Below are 23,996 nucleotides of genomic sequence, written 5' to 3' on the forward strand. Positions count from 1 at the left end.
GGCAGCTTTAGACTGAGGTGGCTATATATTAAAAAGCTAACAGTATGAAAAAAAAGTATTGCTCAGTTTGCAGGTATATGAAAGAATAAGAATTGATGTCTGAGCCCTAACTGAGCTCACAAGGCCTGAAGTGAAGTCACTTGTCCTGAAGGCCCATATGGTGGAAAGACTATTTAAGGTATTATTTATTTTTTGTTATATATTTTATGCTTACAGCATTGGCAGTAAATAAACACACTGAAGAAGAAAACACTACTTAACGAGGAGTAGATGAGATTGAATGTGACTGTTCCAGACCTGTACAAGAGGCACTGGCCCATTAAATGAATGTGTAGAGCTACTTCTTAATGTGTTAGCCAAGTAATCAATTTCTGAAAATACCAAATAATTTAAAAATAGCCCTGTCTGACCTGAACCAGTACTGGCATCAGACCAGGCATTTCTCAGGTACTGACTTCTTCCCTTAATCAATCAGTTCTGACATTTTTCCTTTTTCCTTTTATTCCTTGTGAGTGTTCTCTCTCTCTCTCCCTCTCTCTTAAACCTCCTTTTGTAGAGCTAGGTGGCCAGCCAACATCCATAGATAAAATTCTTAAGCTTCTTTTAATATTTCATTAGCTTCATAGCCCATTAACACATCGGAGTGGTTGTAAAGGGAGAATCAATACAACAGATACAACATGATTCTGGAAACTAGGACCCTGGGGGTCTGCTCATGGTGCTGGAATCACTTTGCTCTACAACCTTGAGTCAGCCACTTAACCTCTTGGAGCCTGAGTTTATTCAGCTGTAAGCAAATGTACCAACATTTGCATACTGCACAAAGGTCTTGAGAAATGTAATTTGTAAACCTTAGGCAATGTACATCCATTCATGCCTATTCAGATTTGTAATTCCTTTACAGGGGTCAAGTAAAAATCTGAGGTCACTTCAGAAAGTATTGCTTTTAATATTTGCTATCTGCTTTGAGATCTTTGAATAAAACTGATTTTTCAGGACCATGTGTGAATACAGAGAATAAAGACTGAGATCTTATTTTTCTGTTAATAGAGTGCCATAAGCAAATTAGAAAAAAAGATAAAATTATGAAGAGTGGTGGAAAAGATCTGTATCTTTTTGGATTTGGTTTTTTACATGGTAAAATTCATAGTGACTGGCATTTCCTAAGACAAGATTTTTAAACAGCTACACAATACAAGTAGATGTATATATACACATCATAATTATCCCTTGTTATCCTAAGTAAGTAACAGTAATAAAAATTTGGAAGGTATCTAAAGATTCATATATTCAAGGACTAAGCTAGTATCTAATATTAGTGATTACAATGTAGGCAGGCATCCATGTGGACAAATGTTCCATCAAATAAAAAACACTGTTTTTGAGGAATTTATGATTCTTAGCCAATATAATAATTACTGTGTTATTAGCATGTTCTAATCGATGCTTATATTGAAAACACAGATGAATCATAGAATCGTTTAGGGTAGAAAAGACCTTTGAGATTATCAAGTCCAACTGTTAACCGAGGACTGCCAAATCCATCACTGAACCATGTCCCCAAGCACCACATCTACACATTTTTTGAACACCTCCAGGGATGGTGACTCAACCACTTCCCTGGGCAGCATGTTCCAATGCTTTTCCATCCTTTATATGAAGATATTTTTCCTAATATTCAATCTAAACCTCCCGTGGCACAATCTGAGGCCTTTTCCTTTTGTCCTACTCCTTATTATCTGGGAGAAAAGATCTACCCCCACCTTGCTACAATCTTATTTCAGGTGGTTGTAAAGAGCAATAAAGTCTCCCCTGAACCTTCTCTTCTCCAGAATAAAAATCCCAGTTCACTCAACTGCTCCTTATAAGACCTGTGCTGATGACTAAGTGAGCCCCATTAGGTTCAAGCTGTGGCATGTGCAGGATTCTGTGCTGGAAGAGATTTCCCTGCACAGCTTTTTTCAACATCTGTTTATCTCACTAGAACACCTTCTTCATTTTGTCTGGGGCAGACCACATAGAATCTAAGTATTCAATTACAATGTTGTACATTCCATAATCTTTAATATTTTCTCATTAGTGGTTCTAATATATAGTTCTGGTTTGTCAGGCTTCTAAAAAACACAGAAGGCAATTAACAGGTCTTTTTTGCAATTCACCTCTCTAAGAGAAAGAATAATTCACTACTGTTCAGAAGTGCTAAAAATGTCAAAGACAAAGATTTAAAGGATTTCATTTGGAGGAAGATGATGGCTAGGAAACTGAAACCTAAGAGAACTTTTCTTAAAGGGTATATCCATAAAATCACATTATTTCAAGGAATTAAGCTCAGAATCTCAAGCTGCATAATTTCATACCTCCTTGCTTTCTGCTGTGTTTGGACAATGTGCATGAACCTGGGTGGGTAGAAGAATGAGCCCCCAAAATCCACAGGGAAATAGTTGATGACCTGTTGCACCACTTAGAAACAAACAAGTCTATAGGGCCAGATGGAATCCACGCGAGTGTACTGAGGGAGGTGATGGAAGTGCTCACCAAAAGACTTTAAATCATTTATCAAGAGTTCTGGCTATCAAGGGAAGTCCCAGTCAACTGGAAGTTTTATCAAGAGTTCTGGCTATCAAGGGAAGTCCCAGTCAACTGAAAGTTAGCAAATATAATGCCTATTTACAGGAAGGGCAGGAGGGAGGATCCATGGAACTACAGGCCTGTCAGCCTGACCTTGGTGCCAGGGAATGTTATGGAGCAGATCATCCTGAGTGCCATCACACAGCACGTGCAGGACACCTAGGGGATCGGGCTCAGCCAGCATGGGTTTATGAAAGGCAGGTCCTGCCTGACAAACCCGATCTCCTTCTATGACAAGACAACCCGCCTAGTGGATGCAGGGAGGTAGATGTTGTCTACCTGGGCTTTAGTAAAGCTTTTGGCACCATCTCCCACCGCATTCTTCTGGAGAAACTGGCTGCTAACAGCTTAGATGGGTGTACTCTATGCTGGGTTAAAAGAACGATTTGATGGCCCAAAGAGTGGTAGTAAATGGAGTTACATCCAAACAGCAGCCTATCAGAAATGGTGTTCACCAGGAATCAGTGCTGGGGCAGTCCTGTTTAATGTCTTTATCAATGATCTGGACAAGGGGATCAAGTGCCCCCTCGGTCAGTTTGCAGATGACACCAAGTTTGGCGGGAGCGTTGATCTGCGGGAGGGCAGGAGGCTCTGCAGGGGGGTCTGGGCAGGCTGGAGCGATGGGCCCAGGCCAGTTGTGTGAGGTTCAACCAGGCTCAGTGCCGGGCCCTGCCCGTGGGTCACACCAGCCCCCCGCAGCGCTGCGGGCTGGGGCAGGGGGCTGGGGACTGCCTGGGGGGAAAGGGCCTGGGGGGGCTGGTCGGCAGCCGGCTGGGCATGAGCCCCCCGTGTGCCCAGGTGGCCAAGGAGGACACCAGCATCCTGGCTTGTATTGGGAATAGTGTGATCAGCAGGACCAGGGTAGTGGTTGTCCTCCTGTACTCAACACTGGTGAGGCTGCACCTCCAATACTGTGTTCAGTTTGGGGTCTGACACTGTAAGAAAGATCTTGAAGTGCTGGAGCATGTCCAAAGAGAGGCGATGAAACTGGTGAAGAGTCTAGAGAAGTTGTATGAGCCATGGCTGCGAAAACTGGGGTGGTTTATTCTAAAGAAAAGGACATTCAGGGAAGACCTTTATTGCCCTCTGCAGCTACTTGGAATGAGGTCATATCGAGGTACAAGCTCAAGTTGCACCAGGGGAGGTTTAGATTGGATATTAGGAAAAATATCTTCATGTAAAGGATGATAAAACATTGGAACATGCTGCCCAGGGAAGTGGTTGAGTCACCATCTGTGGAGGTATTTCAGATGCGTGTAGATGTGGTGCTTGGGGACATGGCCTAGTGGTGGCCTTTGCAGTACTAGGTTAACAGTTGTACTCGATGTCTTAAAGGTCTTTTCCAACCTAAATGTTTCTATGATTCTATGATTCTGTGATTCTAACCTTGCTTATATCTGGCAGGGAAAAACATAAGCATATGAGAAGGACCACGTAAGAAATGGACTCTTCCTGTACAGGTGCTATAGCCTGAACTGTCTGAAACCACGTGAAGAGGGAATGCTGAGCCCACACCCAGGCATAGCAAACAAAGACTTTGTGGATATGAAACTGAAGAGGGTGAATGTGCACTAGGCGATCAGTTGACTGAGGAATTGTGACTGTAACAGTTTTTTCAGCAGCGTATGGTTGCCAGCTGCTTCTCTCTTAGGTCAGATTAGCTATCTTTGATATGAGTGAAATTTATTGAGAGAAGAAACACTTCTATTTTTTGACATTTCTAGCAATTTCTTTCAATTTCTGTCTATGGCTGCCCAATACTTCCATTTTGAATGGGGCTGAGAGTTTGTGCTCTGCCATATCCATTATTTTTCACTTTGTTGGTTGCTAAGCAGTCCCTTGTTGCTAAGTAGGGTATGAGCACTTAATTTACTACATTCTTTTTTCTCGTACCAGATTTCAGAAATTGCAGATCCTGTTTAATCAATGTGTAAATGCATGCTTTTGATGTATTTTTCCTAAGAGCAATATTTTGATCATTCTTAATGATACTTAATGAAGTCACCGCATGATTTCTGATTGTACCTAATTGAAGCTTGTGACTTGCATTTCAATGCTATCATCTTACAGTTTTATGTCTATCAGATGAAACTTTACAAGGACCCAAATAAATTAGGAGCTATAATGAATTGATGCATTTCTTGGAATAAAGTTGCTTGGAAATATATATATATATATATATATATATATATATATATAATTTTTTTTTTTTTCAAATTAATTGTAGGTTAAAAAGTATATTTTATATTATGAATCTGAGGCAGAAGAGGTTCCAGAATTGAGATGACAAGAAGGTTGGTTTAGTATTGTGTAGTGCTGGATTACATAATTTAACTAAAACTGTCAGGGTAGTTCCTTAGGCATAGATATCTACATAAAGCTACCAGAACACTTTATTACTTATTATTTTAATGACAGTCCCTTTTTTTAATGTTGTCAATAGGTTGGCATTATACAGGCACAAATATCAAGACAGATCCTGCTCTAAATCCCTTTTGAAGTAAAATAGAGATACTGCAAATATTTACTCTTAAAAAGCAGTGACACAATCTGGGTAAAATCATTAGATCTATTTATTTGAAAAGATTTTGGGGATCTTCCTTACCTGGTGAGTTGGGCACTCAGTTTAAGACTGGTAAGAAGTGCAAAAGAACACTGTTGGTTTAATTGAGAGAATTAAAATTGTGCCCCCCCAAACCCTCCAAACTGTATAGAAATGAGAAGCCTGATATTTTCCAGCAGAGAAAGGTCCTAGAAATATCGTCCCGTAGGCGAAAGGCAAACCAGAGGACCATGGTTAATATTCCAGTGCTCTTTGTAATGTTCCAGTTACAGAGCTGCTTGTCACTCCTAAGGAAATTAAAATGGTACATGGTATTATTGTCAAGTCTTCTGATTTGCACTGTATCTGGGAGACTCCATGTAAGATCATTTATATATTTCTGTCTACAAATAAGTCACAGGTGTTGGCTTAAATGGGAGGAAACATTTTGATGCCTACAGCTCTACTACATCAGTGATCAAAAAAACGTCAGTGGTAGAACTTTCTCCTCACCTTTGTATCATTACTATAGCTATATCTGTTTGTTCATGTTCTTGTTATTTCATGTTTTGCTTTTTTTTTCATTCTTTCCTAGAAGCAAGAAAGTTAATTAAAAAGGTGTTTTACCTGAATTAAACAAAAAGTAAAACCAGTAAATGTTCAACATAAGAAAAAGGAAAAGAAGAGGGGAACAAATAAAAAGAAAAAAGAAAAAAAGGAAGAAATTAATTAAATTTTAAGTGCTAATATTCAGGATCATTTTTGCATGTTTTTAAGAGCCAGTCTCTGGCAATGGTGTTTACAGGCTACCTGAAAGAGCATGAAGAATAACTAAAATGTCCTAAGTAAAGAAAAGCCTTTTAAGGCTTTTTAATACAGGTGCTGTCTGCCGTATAAGAGAAAGTGGTAAAAAGAGAGCAGTTAAATATATGGATGCTCTTAAATCCTGTGACTTCTGACTCACAGTCCCAAGTCAATGGACTTGCAAAGTTACTTATGATCTGGCCATGTGGCAAATATCAGCATTGAATAGCAGGTAATTTTAAGTTCTCTGTTTGAAGAATGAGTCAGAGCTCTTAGCTGAGTTGTGAAAGGGTTGGTGCGAGTCATGGAGAGAGCTGACTTAAGCATATGGTATTCAAAAGCCATTAGGAGTCAAGAGGAGCTGCTGCCTGCTAAGTTCATAGAGCATGCTTGTGGGTCAGTTTGATGAAGCAGAAACTGGAAGTTGTTGCAAGAAATTTCTAGATCTGTCTCCCTGTTCAATTTTTTGTTTTGTTTTATTTTGTTGGGTTGTTTGTTAGGACATGGAATAGCATCAATGAAAGAGATAGAAAACATCTACCTCAGGCTATATGCTAACCTACACATACAAAGTGGAATGGGTGTCCTTGTCCATCCAGACCCATCTCTGCTTTCATTGGCACAATGGCATATAACCATTGCCATAAACTTAGAGTAATAATTTTAAATGCATTTATTATTCCACCCCCACCCCCCTGTTGTTAGAGGATTGGTTCTCCAGAAAGGTTTTAGATCCCAGTGGATAAAAGTCTATTAATGGACTAAATGTAATTTATTCATGGTCATTTATACTGATTTATTCTGTGTTAAAATTACCTTTAGGTCAAGTAGCTGCTTTTCCTCTCTCTCTCCCTATTCCATATCAGTTTTAATTTTGCTTGCTTGAACAAAAGAAATTCCTTCAGTCTTTTCTCAAAAGACGTATGCTCCTTTATTTCTGACCATTCTAGTAATACTGCAAGGTTGCTTGAGGTATGTTGTGGATGGAGTGACACACTTCACTTGTAAAAGAGAAGAAGCAATATGTTTATTGGTGTAAAACAGAGATTTAACAAAGTTTGATAGTAAATGTTACAGTGGTTTAACAAGACTCAATGGCAAGGCACATTTTATTATTTACTGCACAGATAACAGGGTCAGACAAACTGTCTCAACCCTCCCATTGAGTCAGGAGGTTCAGAAAGGACCCCCCTGTGATCTAAACTCCTTCTCAGAGGGGAGATTAGGTGCAGCTGGATCCAGGCTTAGTCTCAGACTTGGTCAATGGATTATATCTAAAGGATAATACATATGCACAATCAATCCTTTATACCACTTAGCTAAGATTTCAAAGTTTAGCATGCTATTAATCACTTACAGAGAATGTGTTGCGGCAAGGAATCTCTCAGCCTTGAGGAGTAACCTTGAGAGGTGTCCCTACTCAAGGGGAGAGCCTGGCGTGCAGCCCGCTGCCGTGCAGGGGAGCTCAGTGGAAACTGGGCTCTCCACTATTTATGGAGTACGATAATTGACTCATCGTCATGTTTGCATACTGACTAACAAAGTTAGTTTCTTTGACACTTAGCTTAAATTGGACCTTGACAAGCACTGTTGAGTGGACATACTGTTCAAATTAACACTTGGCTATTGTGTCCCCAAATTCACTTTGAGTCAGATACAGCCATCACAACCCAGATACATCCATCATGACTGCCACAGATGGTTATCACTTGAGCACTGTCATGGAAACAAAGGTCAGGATGAGGTGGGGGTAGCACACAACCACGAGGTATTCCATCAAATGACTTATATATTAATCATACACACTCTGAACAGTAAAATTTGAACAACAATAAAAGTTCAGTTTGAGTCATGAGGAGGACATAAGTTTTTTAGTTCTGTTTGTGCATATGCAAGGTGATACTTCAGGACTCAGCTGAGTTACTTTGAATTCATGGCACGCTGAAGAATATGACTAGTTGTTGGCATTGCCCCTGTCCTGGCCAAAGAGCATTGCTCAATACTAATGCCTGTGTTCTAAACCATTAATGTGACCATCTACTCCACTCTATATTACAGTCAAAATGGGGCAGGGGGAAGATTGGGTTCCTGTTCATGCTGTCATTCCAAACACTTTCAAATCACTGCCTAATCAGCTTCCTCCTCATTTCAGATTGTCAAACTCCTAAGCAAGCTATTACTCTTCCTTACAATCCTAATGTTGCTTTCCAGATATACAGCATCAGCAAAAGCCTTGGATGATGTGAATCATTTGTTCTAAGACATGCATGGGCAGAATGCGAATAGAAGACTAAAGTGTTTTTATGCTGTCCATCAGAAAATGAAATGATATAAAGAAAAAAAAAGAAAAAAAAACCAAAAAAAAAAAAAAAAAAAAAAAACCAAAAAAAAAAAAAAAAAAAAAACACCACGCAAAATCTGTGGTACAGATGAATGTACGTACTACTTTGTGGATCCATCAGCCAAAGTCTGGAGGGCTTTCTAATAGGAAGGAAAGAATTAAGCAAAAGAATAGAGTCTTTCCTGCCTGATGCTGAAATGTTTTCATCTTCCTTTACACAGAAACAGACACAGACACACTGATCACACTTAAAAGATGAAACACTAAGTTATAGAAGAACAGTAAAAATCTAAACCTTCTCATTCTTTGTCTCATATTTGTGGAGCGTCCTTGAGTGGCACCCAAGGACACTCATGAGTAAGGGAGGGGAGGGTAAGGGACAGGAGGGGTGGGAAGAGAGGAATTTCATTACTTGCGGAATTTATCATGTGAAAATGTTTGATTTTGTTTTGTTATTTGGGATTTTTAACAACTGAAAGATCTAGAAGAAACAAATCGATTCTGCATGCGAAGAAAGAAGAGGAAAGGATGTTGAAGATGAAGTCCCTCACTCTACCCCCTACACCAGTTCCAGATATGTGGTACTAACCACTAGGCGAATGTTTCAATCTTCCTGTTCATTAACTTATGAACCTCTTTTAAAGACAGGAGTACAGACTGTGCCAAATATATGCTGGGCTTGTAATGAAGACAAATGTTCACTTGGAGCTGAGTTTAGACTGCGGAATTCATTTTACTCTGGAACTTTTATCGCTGTGTAATTAGAGTGACATTTGGTCAGTCTTGTTAGATCTGGATTCAGACCAGGGACTTATAGGTGGAAGTCCAATAAATTCTGTCCTCTAAAACTGAGAGTTATTTTTTTTAATTGTTGTGCTACTTTAACTGTCACTGATCCTTGCATTATTGTTATCGTTGACTCATTCTGGCTCTATCATTCCCTAGAATGAATTCTCCATCTTGTCTGTATTTTCTGTATTCTCCCAGATGAGCTGTATTTTCTGAAACTCATGATGACTTGTGGATTATCTCAAAGTGGACAGCACTGGGGTAGAAAATTCCAAAAAGAAACCCTTAGGGCTGTTAGGAAATTATTATGGTAATTGAATAGGTTACACAGTTCTCTTATGACTGTAATATGGCAAGGAACTTGCTAGTTCACACACTACTGATTTGAAATAAAATAGCTTAATACTGATAACTCTTAGTCTGATATCTCTGAATCTTGAATTAAATTATCCTACTTTTCTGGTCTCAGGCCATTGTAATATATGACATGGAAAAGATAAAAGAAGCTACTTCAAATAAGGATTTACCTAATCAGATATAAGTTATAAACAACTTTATCTGAACTACTCACTTACAAAACATCCCTGCATAATCAATGGAGAGAAATAGCCACAGCTCAGACAAAATTTCTCTGTTCTAAAGCAGGTCTCTAAAATAGATGGTATGTAAGAATTCAGAGTAATTCATTGCAAAGGTGTCTAGATCAAGGAGATGAGCTGCAGATTTCTACACTGTAGACCTATAAAATAAAGAAAAATGAATCACTCTCTCAGTCTCATTCCTAGGTAATTTTCCAATAAACTTTTTCCTCTCCCATGTGAAGACTCCAGAAAAAAAAAAAAAAAAAAAAAAAAACAAAAAAACCAAACACCAAAAAAACCAGAATGTAGATGAACTACTATAATGTCTTTTGTAGAAATAAACACATCTTGAAGCTTATTAGATGTATGTAATACATGGGTGGAATCAAGACTCATTGAAAAATTCAGAGAGAGAGGTGGATGAATAAACTGGGTAGGATCAGTTAATGGATTGACTAGGTATATCTATAGTTATGGCAAATATAAAAACTTTGGTTTACAACCAGGTATTCTAATATCTGTTTCAAATAAAGATCCTTGCACCATGGGACAGGGGAAGATATTTTTAACCACAGATTTCATCCAAGAGCTCGGGCTAAGATAAATAAAGAAAATTTATTTTACTGTCTAAATCTGCAGCAAATTTTAGCTTAAAATATCCACATTAATAGAAAAAAGACCACAAAATACCACACACACACACACACACACACACACAAATAAAATCAAAAGTATTTGCAAAAACACAACACATTGCTTAGTAAGTACTCTCGTAGTCTATTTTCTATGGAGCCTTAAAAGCCATATTAACTGTAAAGTTCTTTGCTGTGCCGGTGCTTGCTCAAGCTTCTGTAAAAATGTAGTTCACAACAAATATGACATTTTCTAAAAGCTAAATACAAGTATACTTAAAGTAATCTTAATACTCTTATTATATCCTATTATTATAATCAGTAAAGTGACACTTAATACTGCTTGTGGGGCCTGATCCAAGGACAATGGGTAGAAGTTTGGAAAGGAGAAAATTCCTTTTACCAAACTCACCAGTCTTACAAAGTGCATTTGAGATATTTCCCTAATTAATTAGAAGAGTTGATTATTTTAGTGCATTGTTTATCTGATCTATCTCAGACATTTCCTTGAAGAGAAGATGACATAAATTATCTAAATTTACTTACTTCTTTTCAGCAAGTATAAGGAAAGTCTAGACAGTTCTCAGTTAATGCATATAACCAGTTAGATAAATGTCACTCCTTAACAAAAAAGAGATTTAGTGAAGCACCTAAAACATGTTAAAATTCCACCAGTCAAATAGTCATCAATAGGAATATGGACATGCTTTAAATGCATATATATCACTTATATCAAAGTGGAGTTGCTCCAGATACTTTCCAGTATCACTGAAAGAGTAAGAGGTGTAAACATATATTTTTATAGCCCTCTTATTTCTTGCCTGTTTTAAAAAATCAATTTATTTTTAATAAAATAATAAAGAAAATGGTTTCCATTACAAGAACAGGGAAATGAATTCAATAACTTAACCTTTCCTTTCTCCCCACACAATCTTAAATGCATAAAATAGCTAGGCAATGCAGTTAAAGACCTTGCAGACTACTTGGAATATAAATAATCACATCTAGTATAAATAAACAAGCAGGTACATTGTTTAACGATTAATGCCCAACTCATGAATAAGAACGCACAATTGAGAGAGAAATATTTAATTCTGTATTATAGAACATCATTAGGAACTGTCTGATAAAATACAAATGTGGCAGAGTCTCCTTAAAATGCATAACTTTCATGTATGATCAATTCTTCCATCGACCTGTTTTATTCTTACACAAGGAGTTTGATAATAATGGAGACTGATGACATAGAATATTTTTAAAATGTGGTTTGTCTATTGTATCACTGAATAAGTGTAACTGAATGGTGGAAATTTTTTTTGTCTGCCCTTTTACTGTTTTCATGGGGAAGATCCACATTGCAGATGCATACTGTGGGCACTGGGAATTTCTTGTTTAAAGCTATTGTTTCTGTACACAGCCCATGCTGAACTGTCAGAACTTCCTTAAGGAAAGGTGGTGGCTGGTAGACTCTGAGCTAAATTACTCTACCTTTCCAACCAGGGTAGGCTGGCACCTTTTCACTCCCTCCTTTACCACTTCTGCTGTTTGCAGTAAGAAAGAGATTCTCTGCTCATGAGAAGCATCTTTTATTTCTGTTCCCAGTTAAAGACTCAGGGAATTCTCAAACCACTTATTTAATACATTTAAGTTATATCCTGGCAAGGTGTAAATACCTAGGTAACAGAGACCAATCCTGAATGTTAACTTTCTAGCAATGCATAATCTTGGCATCAGTTTATGTCCTGTCTTGGACAGCAACAAACTCTGGGGAAGTGCACATTCCTTAATGTGACTGATGGCTTATGGCATACCTCAAACTTTGCCTCAACCCTCATCTTAATGACTATAATAATGAGCTTTGTAAAAAAAAAAAGACATGCTATGTATATACACTAGGGGGGCACAACACGGGAAGGAACTACAAATGCAAATGGAAGTTGGAATGCTGTAAATATATTGTGTGCCCTTGAAAACCTGATTGGTAGTGTCATGGTTAAACCCTGGTTGGTGACTAAGCCCGAGGCAGCCGCTTCCTCACTCACCCCTCAGTGGGATGGGGGAGACGATCAGATGAGTAAAAGTGAGAAAAGTCATGGGTTGAGATAAGGGCAGTTTAATATGTAGGGCTGTGCCTGTGCGCACCAGCAAAGAAAACCAAGAAATTTGTTCACTACTTCCCATCACAGGCAGGTGTTCAGCCACCTCCAGGACAGCAGGGCTCCATCATACATAATGGTTCCTTGGGAAGACAAACGCCATAACACTGAATGTCCCCTCCTTCCTTCTTCTTCCCCAGGCTTATATACCGAGCATGACATCCCATGGTATGGAATATCCCTTTGGCCAGTTGGGGTCACCTGCCCTGGCTGTGTCCACTCCCAATCCCCCATGCCCCTCCAGCCCTCTTTCTGGCAGGGCCTGAGAGACTGAAAAGTCCTTGATTTAGTACAAACATCACCCAGCAACAGCTAAAACCATCAGTGTGCTATCAACACTGTTCTCACACCAAATCCAAAACACAGCACTGCACCAACTCCTAAGAAGAAAATTAACCCAATCCCAGCTGAAATCAGGACAGGTAGAAATCAGGTAAATATAATTGTACCATAACATGACATAATATCAATGAGAAGATCTGCTACAATAAGGAGTTTGGAAGTGCCAGAGGACAGATTTGGAGTACAGCTTTAGCAGGGGAACAGAGGTCCTGCTTTACAAGAGTAAATGAGAAAAAGCCTTTCTTGCCATGAAATGCTGAATGAGAATGTGACTCCTTTCTGTACAGAGCGGTTAAGCTAACTGAAAATGATGGCATAAAAGAACGTCGTATGAGAAATAAATTTTTTCTGAAACCTTGATAACAGAAGTTTAGGTGGAGACTTCCAAAGGCGACAGTATTAAGATGGAACTCCATAAATTACAACAGAGCAAAATATGTCTTTGTTGGAATAACAGGTAACTAGCATGGTAAACCAGGAAAAGACTTCTTAACTTGTATCAGATATCCCTCTTTACAGGTTTCCATTCACCTTCACCAAAAAGGAGAAACCAGCTTTTGATCCTTCACAAAGCAGTTGTAAAGGCATTCATTATGTGCAATTCTAGGATTTAGTTTTACATTAACTGAGATGGCAGTAATTTTTTTTTTTTTTTTTTTTTAACATTTCTCAGAAATGTTTGTCAACAAAAAATCTCTTTAGGCACTATTCTGTGCTCTATGTGGCATTTAAACACTTAATTAGACATCCTCTGTTAAGATATCCTCTGAAATAAGTCTTGCAAAATCCCAACTTGGAAAGGAAAAAATTCCTTGCCTCTTCTAGATCAGTAATCAATATTTGAGATTTGAAATAATCACCCTCATCCATGCCACAGAAACATTTTTGAAATCAATTTTATTGAATTGATTTACACATCTACTTGAATACTCACAAAAAAATAAAACAAAACAAAACCACAAAGTAGCAAGAAAACATCAGATATTTCCTGAAACTCTCAAACTCTTTGCCACTCTTCAGTATTCAGTTTCAGCCTCTTTTGTTTCCATTTTATTTGCTTTGATTCATAAGAGTTTTTATTACACCGACATTTAAGAAATTAATGTTTAATGTTGTTTATACAATAACTCATGGGTCTGATCCAAATTCTATTGAAGTAAAAAGTGAATCTTTTCATTATTTCAACTTGTATTGGATTAACCTTGAAATTCCTATGTCTGCAGATAATTTATTATTTGTTATTCTTTTTTTTCCCCTCCGTGTTCATTATTTGTCATTCGTGGTATATTATTGAATTCAAATCAGACACTATAACCGTACTATGTTACTTAACTAATCTACTGCACCATGACTAATCAACTGAAAGCAGTATGTGATTGTAATTTTCAGTCTTTGGATCCTTCCTGAAGATTATTTTATGCTTAACCAGAAAGACAACTTTTTCCTAAGAAAAGTGCTTTTTCTTCCCTAATGCTTTCTTACCATATTTTAGTTAGTTTCAGGTTTTAGTAGGAGTAGAGGAAGTAGCAGTAGCAATTTTGTCAAAATTTGCACCAAAGACATTTGTTGCCACAAAAAAACAATGAATTATGATGAACCAAAAATTCAAAATTTCAGTTATCATTTTTACATATAAAAGGAAGGAATCAAAAAGTACATTTTCTCTTTTATTCAATTATTTTAGTAAAAATACGTGCATTTAATATTATGGAGGTAGTAAATTTTTTGTCTGACAAGAAGACCAAGAGATCCATTTTGAACCCTCAGGACTGAAATACTGGCATTTTACATATATGAAACATAATCCAGATGAAGCTGGTGTAATTTCTTAACAGAGTCTAATCTGGTTTAAAGGAATCTTGTGTTAGGAACATATTGATCATAAAGGGATATAGAACCCCCCTTCCTAAAAAGGTACGATTTGTGACAAAAGTGGTAAGAGATGGAAAAGGGTAGCAACAGTCATAGACAATGTCACGTTAGTTATGTGCAGAAAAATTAGCATAAGGGTTATTTATATCAACAAATTCTCTACCAATGATTAAATTAATTAATATTTATGACCTCTTCATACAGTCACTTAAATCAAAATTAGCCTATGAAAAAGTAACAACAGGAATTTTGTGTGTATCTTTCTGTGTCCATGTTAAATGTAAGAAAATTTGATAAAGCCATAATTTTTCAAAAAAATAACTTGAGTGGTTTCACAAATATAGTAAAAAAAAATGTTTCATTATATTATATTTCTATGTGTAAGCAACCTTTATGTAGAAATTATGCCCAGCTTCTCTTTTTTTAAAAAAAAAAAAAAAAAGAGAAGCGTTTTCAAGTCTCTTTAATGTTGTTCATTTTCTCTAGGGAAAACATCACTTTGTTGATGGGCCAAAATGATAGTTTCTAGTGAGAAAGAGTATTAGCTGTTTTGTTTGCTTGGTGCTGTTGTTGTTCTACTACTACTACTACTACTACTACTAATAATAATAATAATAATAATAATAGTAGAATAATAATAGAAGTGTTAAATATTGTCTGAGAACTATGGACTCCTTCACAGCATTCTTTATGATCATAGCCAAGTCACCTGTTTGTTTGGGGTTTTTTGATTCCTCAATAATAATAATTATTGTACTGCATTATTTTCAGTGGTGATGGTAGGATATATATCTCCTTTGATGTTGATACACACAAAAAGTCACTTATTACAGACAGCACCAGGATGTGGATCTTTAAGCTGTACTTTCAGGTGTGGAGACTATCCCAGAAAAATATCATCATGGAAAGTTCACAGACCTAAATACACCACTGCTGAATGCTTCACATCTTTTCAACAGCTTTATAAATACTTTCATTGTGCCCAACAATTCAATGAAATAAAAAGGTTGAATTGTTATATCCTCATATTGTCCGCTGACTTCAGGAAATATTTGCAGGAGAGGTCTAGAGTGAACATCTCAGCATCCAGGACACTTCACTTACATGTCCACTAGTAATTATCCAATGTTACAAGAAAAAATTTAGAACTTCATTGACTTTGCTGCAGCAGGATCAGATTCATTATGCTTCAGCCATCATAACAAATATTTTATCTTCTTTTCAAAATATCACAGATTTTTCAGCACTAATTTGTTTGCAACATCTATAGCTGGTAAATTTGCAACTAATAACCTACTTTATTTGAAATCTACAAATTCAGTTCAGTGCTACAAAATGATACAATCAGAAACCAAGGAGGGAAAAAAAAAAAGCCAAAAACATATGCTGGGATTTCTGTAAGAAATATTTTATCAATCTTATAGAGGCACCGTTCATTATGTCAAAGGAAAAATAATGTTTCTACTTTATATTGGCAAACAGACCTGCAGATGAATCTGCTCCATCTGACAATGGACGGTCCATAATTTGGGGATGCATGCTTGAGTGCTCTTCATCGAACTCCTGTAAAGAAACGTGGATAAAGATTATCCTAAGAATTTATAACACAGGAGAAAAACTTAATAAGATTAACAATGTGGCTGCTCCAGGCTGTTTAGAAATAAGAAAAAAAAAGCCAGCTGTTCCATGCAGACATTACAGGTGTGCTTGGCATGGGTCTAGTAAGGGCAAGGTGGATAAGGGAGCAAATATATTGAATATGTCAAGCTCAGGGAGAAAATTGTGGACTGTTACTCAGACTAGCAAAATGTCTGAGGCAGATTTTCTAGTCTTTCTGAACAGATCTGTCTGCTCTAAAGCCTGGGCTACTATCAGAAAACCCAATATTTTTCCAGCACCTAATTCCCTTTCTCTCTAGGTAGGTTATTCAAGTGCTAGACTACCTTGTGTGATATTCAGTGATTTTCCATCATTCTTTTCTCTGGAAATTGAGCTTAATCCCACCTAATTGACACAATAAGGGACTGTAACTTGAGCCACAGCATCAGTAGAGGTGTAAGCACACCATTAAATACAGGAGAAAGAGCTGTTCTTTCCAGAAATTAAATTCCTTAAGTATGTAACTTCAATTTATAAGGTATTTATTATTTTGTCACTTACTGTCCATACACATACATATATGTTCATTCATGCATGCATATATATGACTATGTTCACACATACACACACACACACACACACACACAACCTAATGTGAGAGCATTTAGTGGTTGGCAGCGGGCCCTGAGCTCCAGACAGAACTGGGCTCAACACTTGCTATTCAAGCTGGAAGACAGAAATAACAAGATAATTATCCTACGCTTACACAGCACTTACCTTGTATTTCTTATATAGCATGTGGCCGACAGTTACAATGTAGTTACTCAAAAATATATGTAGCAAAGAGTGTGCTTAAAATAAACCTGGACCCTTTCTTCTGGCCTTTGGTTGTTTGGGTTTTTGTTGTTTGTTTTTGTTGGGTTTTTTTGTTTGTTTGTTTGTTTGTTTTGTGTGGTTTTGGTTTTTTTGTGTGTGTTGTTTTTGTGTTTTTTTTTTTACATTTAGTAATTCAACATGTCATTCCCTTTATCAGCTCTTTGTTCTGCTGACTTATGAAAGAAACAGAAATTGGTGCAACAAATTTGCTCTTTTAACAGGTTTATTATTACATTATTCCTTTATGGGGTCTTCTACGTAATTGCACAAAATGATGTTATAAATCCCCACCGGAAATTCTTATGCCTCTGTAGCCTGATGTCCGATGTCTAGAGGACATGAGCAGCGTGTCTCCCCCATCTGCTATTAGCACGCCTACACTTTCCTTTTGGTGTATTAGAGGGCAAAGCAAACAGGGGACAAGGACTAAACGATCCAAATGGAAAGAGGAAGAGAGAGAGAGAGAGAGAGGATTTGAAAATAAGCCAACAAGCACTTACAACAAAACTAACTACCAGCAAAACATTTCCTTCACAACAAAGGTTGAATCAAAACCCTATTCCCCCAGCATATGAATTAGAAGAACAATTGTGTGATTATGATTAAAAAAAAGAGCATTACATTTTATGTTCAGCTATAATTGGTATTTATGACAATTTATGTAAACAGTAATGAAGCCTATGTGATTTTTGCGGGGAAATTGCATTATGACACCAATGATCGTTACTGTTAATTTTCCTGAAGATGATGGCAATCAGCAGGCATAGTTTCATTGTAAATAGGTTAATTTAAAATTCAAACGCTGCTGGTATTTCAAAATGAGTTCACATTTGATTTCCGAAAGCTTTGGCCCTGACTGTCAGGATGTCAGGGAAAAAATGCTTCACAACAGAAAGAAAGAAAAAGCAAATGAGAAAAAGAAAGACGGAATGAGCTATCTTCCAGGAATGCATTTTCCCCTGCTAATTCAACTGTGTTTCTAGATGTGCTGTTATCTAACGTATTTCCACTAATCGCTTACCCAAGTTCAGGGTGAAAAGGAGGCTCATGACATCCTCAAATCATGGGCTGATCCAGTAGTTTATCCAATTCAGTTATCATAGCTTTTCAAAGGGTCAGTATAAAGGAATCCTCATCTGCAGAAGGCACAGGCATCATGTTTATTCACACAGTACACCAAAACTTACCTATTGGCATGTCTTCCCTCTCTGCAATGTATTCCAACACCTAAAAAACCTCCACTTCTAAATATTTTATTATTCCTACCACTTTCAAATATAAAGGTCTCATGGATATAAGTATAATCAAACTCCCAGCTCTGCTGTGTGAGGAAATGCAATATCATCTCTGGTTTCACAGAAGGGAAATTGAAGTACTAAAACCTGATTTTTTATTTGCCAGCATAACGAAGAGAAGAAAACTGCATACTTTATGAATCCCAGTCAGATAGAAAACTGGGATCTGGTTACACTTAGAACCCTTGAGATTAATGACTCCTACAATCCTCTCCCTCCATCTGAATTATCACTAGATCCTTCTGCATGCATGTTTTTATAAACTATTCCAAAAAGTGATTTTTGTGTTTTCAAGCGCTTTTACCAAAGCTGTTTGAAAGCACGTTCCTATCCTTACACTGCTTTGAGTATGAATATCTAAATTATACCGTTCTCCATAAGTAGACGGGGAATGAGTAAGCTTGGAGGTCAGCTCAGATAAAGACTGCAATGCAACCTTCTACACATCTTCAGCACAAGGTCATTTTCAAGGACGACATTAACAACTTGTTCACAATCTAATGACACATTTAGACTAGAGTTTGCAATGTACATAGGCAGCTTTGCTCATTCTCTTTTCATTGCCAGATAAGATGTTTGATAGGAATCTCTACTGTAACCTTTCAGAATTCATTTATTTAGGAGAACTAGAATAATGAAATGCCAAAAGAATTAAAAATTATATTTCTTGTAATATCAAGTGAAGACAATTTAAATAGTCCATATGCACAAGCTCCCAGAGATGAATGATCTGTTCATTTGTTAGTGTAAATGAGATGCATTTGTTAGTTATTATTTGCTGTGCCTTGAGAATTTTTTGAGTGAAATTCAATCATATATCAAGATGGACCAAAGGAATATCATATCACTGTATTTCGAGAATTACAATGGCTTATTCTAGCTGTCTTCATGTATGTGAATTTTACTCAATACTCTTGGTCTTCTTCAAAAGGAATTAAGGACTTTTTTTTGTAAACTCTATTGGAAATCCCAGTCACATATTTTTACAGAGGAAGTCCTTGATAAAACACAGGTGAGAAGTGAATATGCTTCTTCTGGAAAAGATAACATTTGGCATAAAAATGAATAATGGTAACAAAATACGTATCCAGCGGAGATATAAAAGAGAGGTCTGATTCCCTTGTTCTCTTTAGAGATCCTACAGCATTTGCTAAAAATGACCCTATGAATTTTATTGTAAATGAATCTTTGTAGGACATGTGATCAACATTGGTAATCAGCACTATACATCTGGCAGAAATCTTAGAATATTAATTGCATTTTTGTTCTGTGTTCTGAAAGTCACAGTTAAAGTGTCTGAAACACGAGGATACAATAGCAATGGGTATGAAGCTATTTCAGCCAACATTTTTGTTATGAACTTTAAAATGGAGCAATTTTAGAAAGCGTGATGGTATGATAACAATAGTTGTCCTTATTATGGTAGCATTTAGGGTCCTAAACCAGAAACAAGATCCAATAATATAATGCCATGGAAACAAATAAGGATTTTTTCCCAGAAGACCTTATCATTTATACAAATAAACAAAAGAAAATATAAAAAAGGAAACAATGCGTACAAAATGTAATGGAAATAAATCAACTTATTAAAAGCTTTCTGATTCCATTAGACACTGACATTACTTCCATTATTTATTTGTCAGATATAGTACCTATGACAAAACAACATCACAAAACACATCTCAGGAAGGGAAGGTTTATTTAGAATAGAATTTGTCTGTCAAATCTAGAAACAAATGCAGGCAATAAAGCAGAATGTTAATGTTTCTCAAAATCCTATCCTAACAACATGCTTACCTAAAATTTGGATATGACTTACCTCATCTAATTGCAGACATCCAGCCAAGTTGCATCTGTATCTAAATATCTAAGCTAGGAATGTAATGTCCTGCTATGGTCAATAGAAACAGACAGACAGATCCACAGCCTGGTCTATCCCAGCTTCTTGGTTACTAAGACATTACCTCAGAACTGAACGAACTCCCCCCTGGACATCCCTACTCTTCTCCATTAACTGTTGAGTAAGTCTACAACAACCACTTGAAATTACATGCCTACCTTCGATGCAACATTAAATCCAGTCTCTGTGGTCCAGCAGTGTGGTAGCCCTATAATATGGTATTGACATTGCTGGTAGCAGGCTACGCAGTTTGTCCTGAATTTGCCAGGTCTGAAGTCTGGGGTTAGCAAGACCTGCACTGTCTGATCTTTTCCTGACCTGTCCTTCAGCTCTGTTTTACTTGGTCTAGCTGTAAACACATTTTTTTTTCTAATTGACTGGGTGTCTATGGTTGATTTGCTCCGCTTTTGTTTATCTTTGCATAGTACAACCACAGTCATATATAGATAGTGGTTATAAGGAGCTGTTCTGTGTAGAATGAGGTATTTCTGCCTAACACAATGACAGAGTAGAGAAATACAGTCATGGTGTCGCAGCAGAGGACTTGAGAAGTGGGGACTTAGGATGTGCTGCAGAGAAGTGCAGGCATGGATTGATAAAAGATAGGGCACACACTGCCACTGGAGGCCCCATGGCTATTTACAACTCATCTATGGTCAGTTAATGACAAACAGACCTGGAACTGGGCAAAACTAGTTTTGGGGAATACAAAGCCAATGAAGGAATAATATGTAACATTCATAAAAGGGAATATAAATAGCACATTTGGGTGTAATGCGGAGGTGCAGAGCAATGAAGAACGGGCATGGTGTAAAAATGTGTTTGGAAATACGTGAAAATGACCCCACATGGATCTTAGAGTAAGGAAGATGAAACTATCAAAATCACCATGATATTCTCCCCAGCTAAGAGCTCTGGATACTGGAAACTCACCATGACACCTGCTGCTATTACCCCCTCTGCCACCAGAATGAAACCACTGACCTCGGGACCCAGAGGAAGAGGGAAGTATAACCCCAGGAAAAGAGGCAGAAACTCAGGAGTGTGTATAACAATTTCAACTGCATCATTCTTTCCTTTCCTGTATAATTACTCCGGACTAGTAATCATTAGAGTTCAGAGATTCCAATTGTAGTAACAATAAATTCTTTCCTTTATTTACATATGTGTTTTTCCACTTTGCCTGTAAGCAATGTTTTCAGAATAACAGTGCCTTTTCTTTTCCAATGAAAGATCACATCGACCAGGACTTTGCTTTGTGTGGCAGGCAGTGTCTGCCTTGTCTGTGCTGACCAACTGTATTTATTTGATGTCGGTCCCCATCAAGATTCATAAATTGGACATTGTCCTACATATGAACCTTGGTGAAGCTCACTAAGGATATTAAAAAAATTGCCTAATTGGACTTTGTGTACTATGGAACCATGAACAAAATTTTGATTTAACTGAATAATCAGAAAATTCCTTTATACAATCTTAAAGAGCTAGTATATTTACTGTTTATGTGGGAAACCAGCCTGTCTTCCCTGCTCTTCCTCAAGACATCCAAACTGTAGTTACCACATCTCTATCAAGTACCCCAGTCTTCCTGCATTAAGATATTCTAAGAAGCTAATATTAGTTGACTACAATAGACATTACACTGCATTTGGAGCTAGACTGTAGTCCTTTTTATAACACTGCCATCCATGTCCGGGTCCACTCAGACTTCAGGGGTGTAATGTTACCTGCAAGTCTGCAGAGCTGTAGACCTCTCAGATCCATAGAAATATGTTTCTTACAACCAACTATGTCATAAAATTATGGACTTGTAGATCTTCAAAAGGAGAGGAGCTGATACTGTGAGTTATAGTAGGATTCCACCATGACCACTAGTGAGTGTCAAAGCCTGAATTGCTATAAGGAATTGTCTACATTTCAATAAAACTTATACCAGAGCTGTGGCCAGAATTCTTTTTTCCTTTCATTGGCCCTTGATCTTCACATGCCTGTCTTTGTTTCAAAGAACTTAAGCACAAAAATTTGTAAGTTGCTGGAAATGAAGACAAGAATTTACCTCATAAAGTCATAGGTATTGAATGTTGTGACTGGATAATAGTCTTCAACAGACAGTGAATAAAAATACTCAAGCAAAGCAGACATGTTTATTTTCAAAGCTGGAGACCATTTTTCAATCACAACATTCAATTTCTTTTTCATTAATTCCATTACAGCATCATGGTTCATTGCCAATGACAGAGCAAGTAAATGAAATAGATGAGAGTGACCCACAGACTCAGAAAATCAGACGTTGGTTGTACTAGTTAAAAGATCAAGCAATCACTCCACTTGTATAAGTGGAAAAATGGTCATGAAGTAAATTTTATATGGTCATACATAACATTTATGTAGATCCAAAACCCAGTGATGACCATCTCAATGTCAGAATTTCAACCAGAGCGTTAGCCTTCCTTATTTTGTTCAACAAGTTACTGTTCAGTTTACTACAGACAGTTTAATCAATCTTAAATAGACTAAAACCCACCTGAATCACTCATTGATAATGGACTTCTTGAATAGTGTGTCTTCCCTATTGTTGATAAACATAAACACATGTACAGGTAAGAAGTTCAAAATATACCTGTTAAGAATCTCAGCAGCAACTTTATGAAAACAGTAATAGAATATATGGAAAGAAGCGAAAGAGAGAACAGTTCACGTTTTACTGATATCAGTAATAACAAACACCCATTCTTTCTTTCTTTTTTTTAATCACATTTCAGTGATGTCCAGATTTAGCAGTGCAGAATCTGTAATGAAATGACCCTAGGCTCTGATCTTTCTTCATTTTTTTGTTCTTTGTCAGTGCAAAAACATGGCAAAGGGAAAAAGACCAAGCCTCAACCCTTTCAAAGGCGTACACTGCACTGACATAAAGACTAAGCTAACATTAAATCTCCCCACGTGAAGACGCCCCTTCCACCCATATGCCAGCATTGTGGAGTTCACCCTCAGTGCTTACCATCTGCCCAGCATGAGCACAGGTGAACAAGGACATACTGCTAACAAAGAAAGGGGAGCTGTTATTTATTATTCATCAATCTCCAGGGCTTCTTTGCCACTCACAGTTAGCGTACTTGCCACAGACACTATTTACCATTTGACAGTTCAATTCAGGTACATCTAACGGAGACAGTGCTTGTAGCTAGCACTCATGTATACCAGAACAGTCAGTATCTCTCAAGCATGACATGCACATTATAAAGCAAATGCAAATGAACAGGCCCTGTTGCAAAGAGCTTACAATTGAATATGAAGGAGAGAGAAAGAGCAGCAAGGTGGGGCATAAATTGAGCTAAGACAAGAGAAATATTGCTAAGCTATAGCATTTGAAAATCACTTCCAACACACTTCAAAACTCTGGCTTGGCTTAAGATCATTACACCTATATATCATACGCTAATAAGATATAATAATATGATAACAAATAATTTAACATTTGTATAATTTTGTAAATTCTGAAGCACTAATTTTAGCCCATATATCTATCTACCTTTCCCATTCACCCAGGCAAACATTTAGGGGTATAACACAAATGAATTTAAATGCTGCAGGAACCTGGGAGAAAAGCAACACGGGACCAGATCTGATGCATCCAAG

The sequence above is a fragment of the Falco punctatus genome (genome assembly GCF_963210335.1).
Source record: "Falco punctatus genome assembly, chromosome: Z".
NCBI classification, from domain to species: Eukaryota; Metazoa; Chordata; class Aves; order Falconiformes; family Falconidae; genus Falco; species Falco punctatus.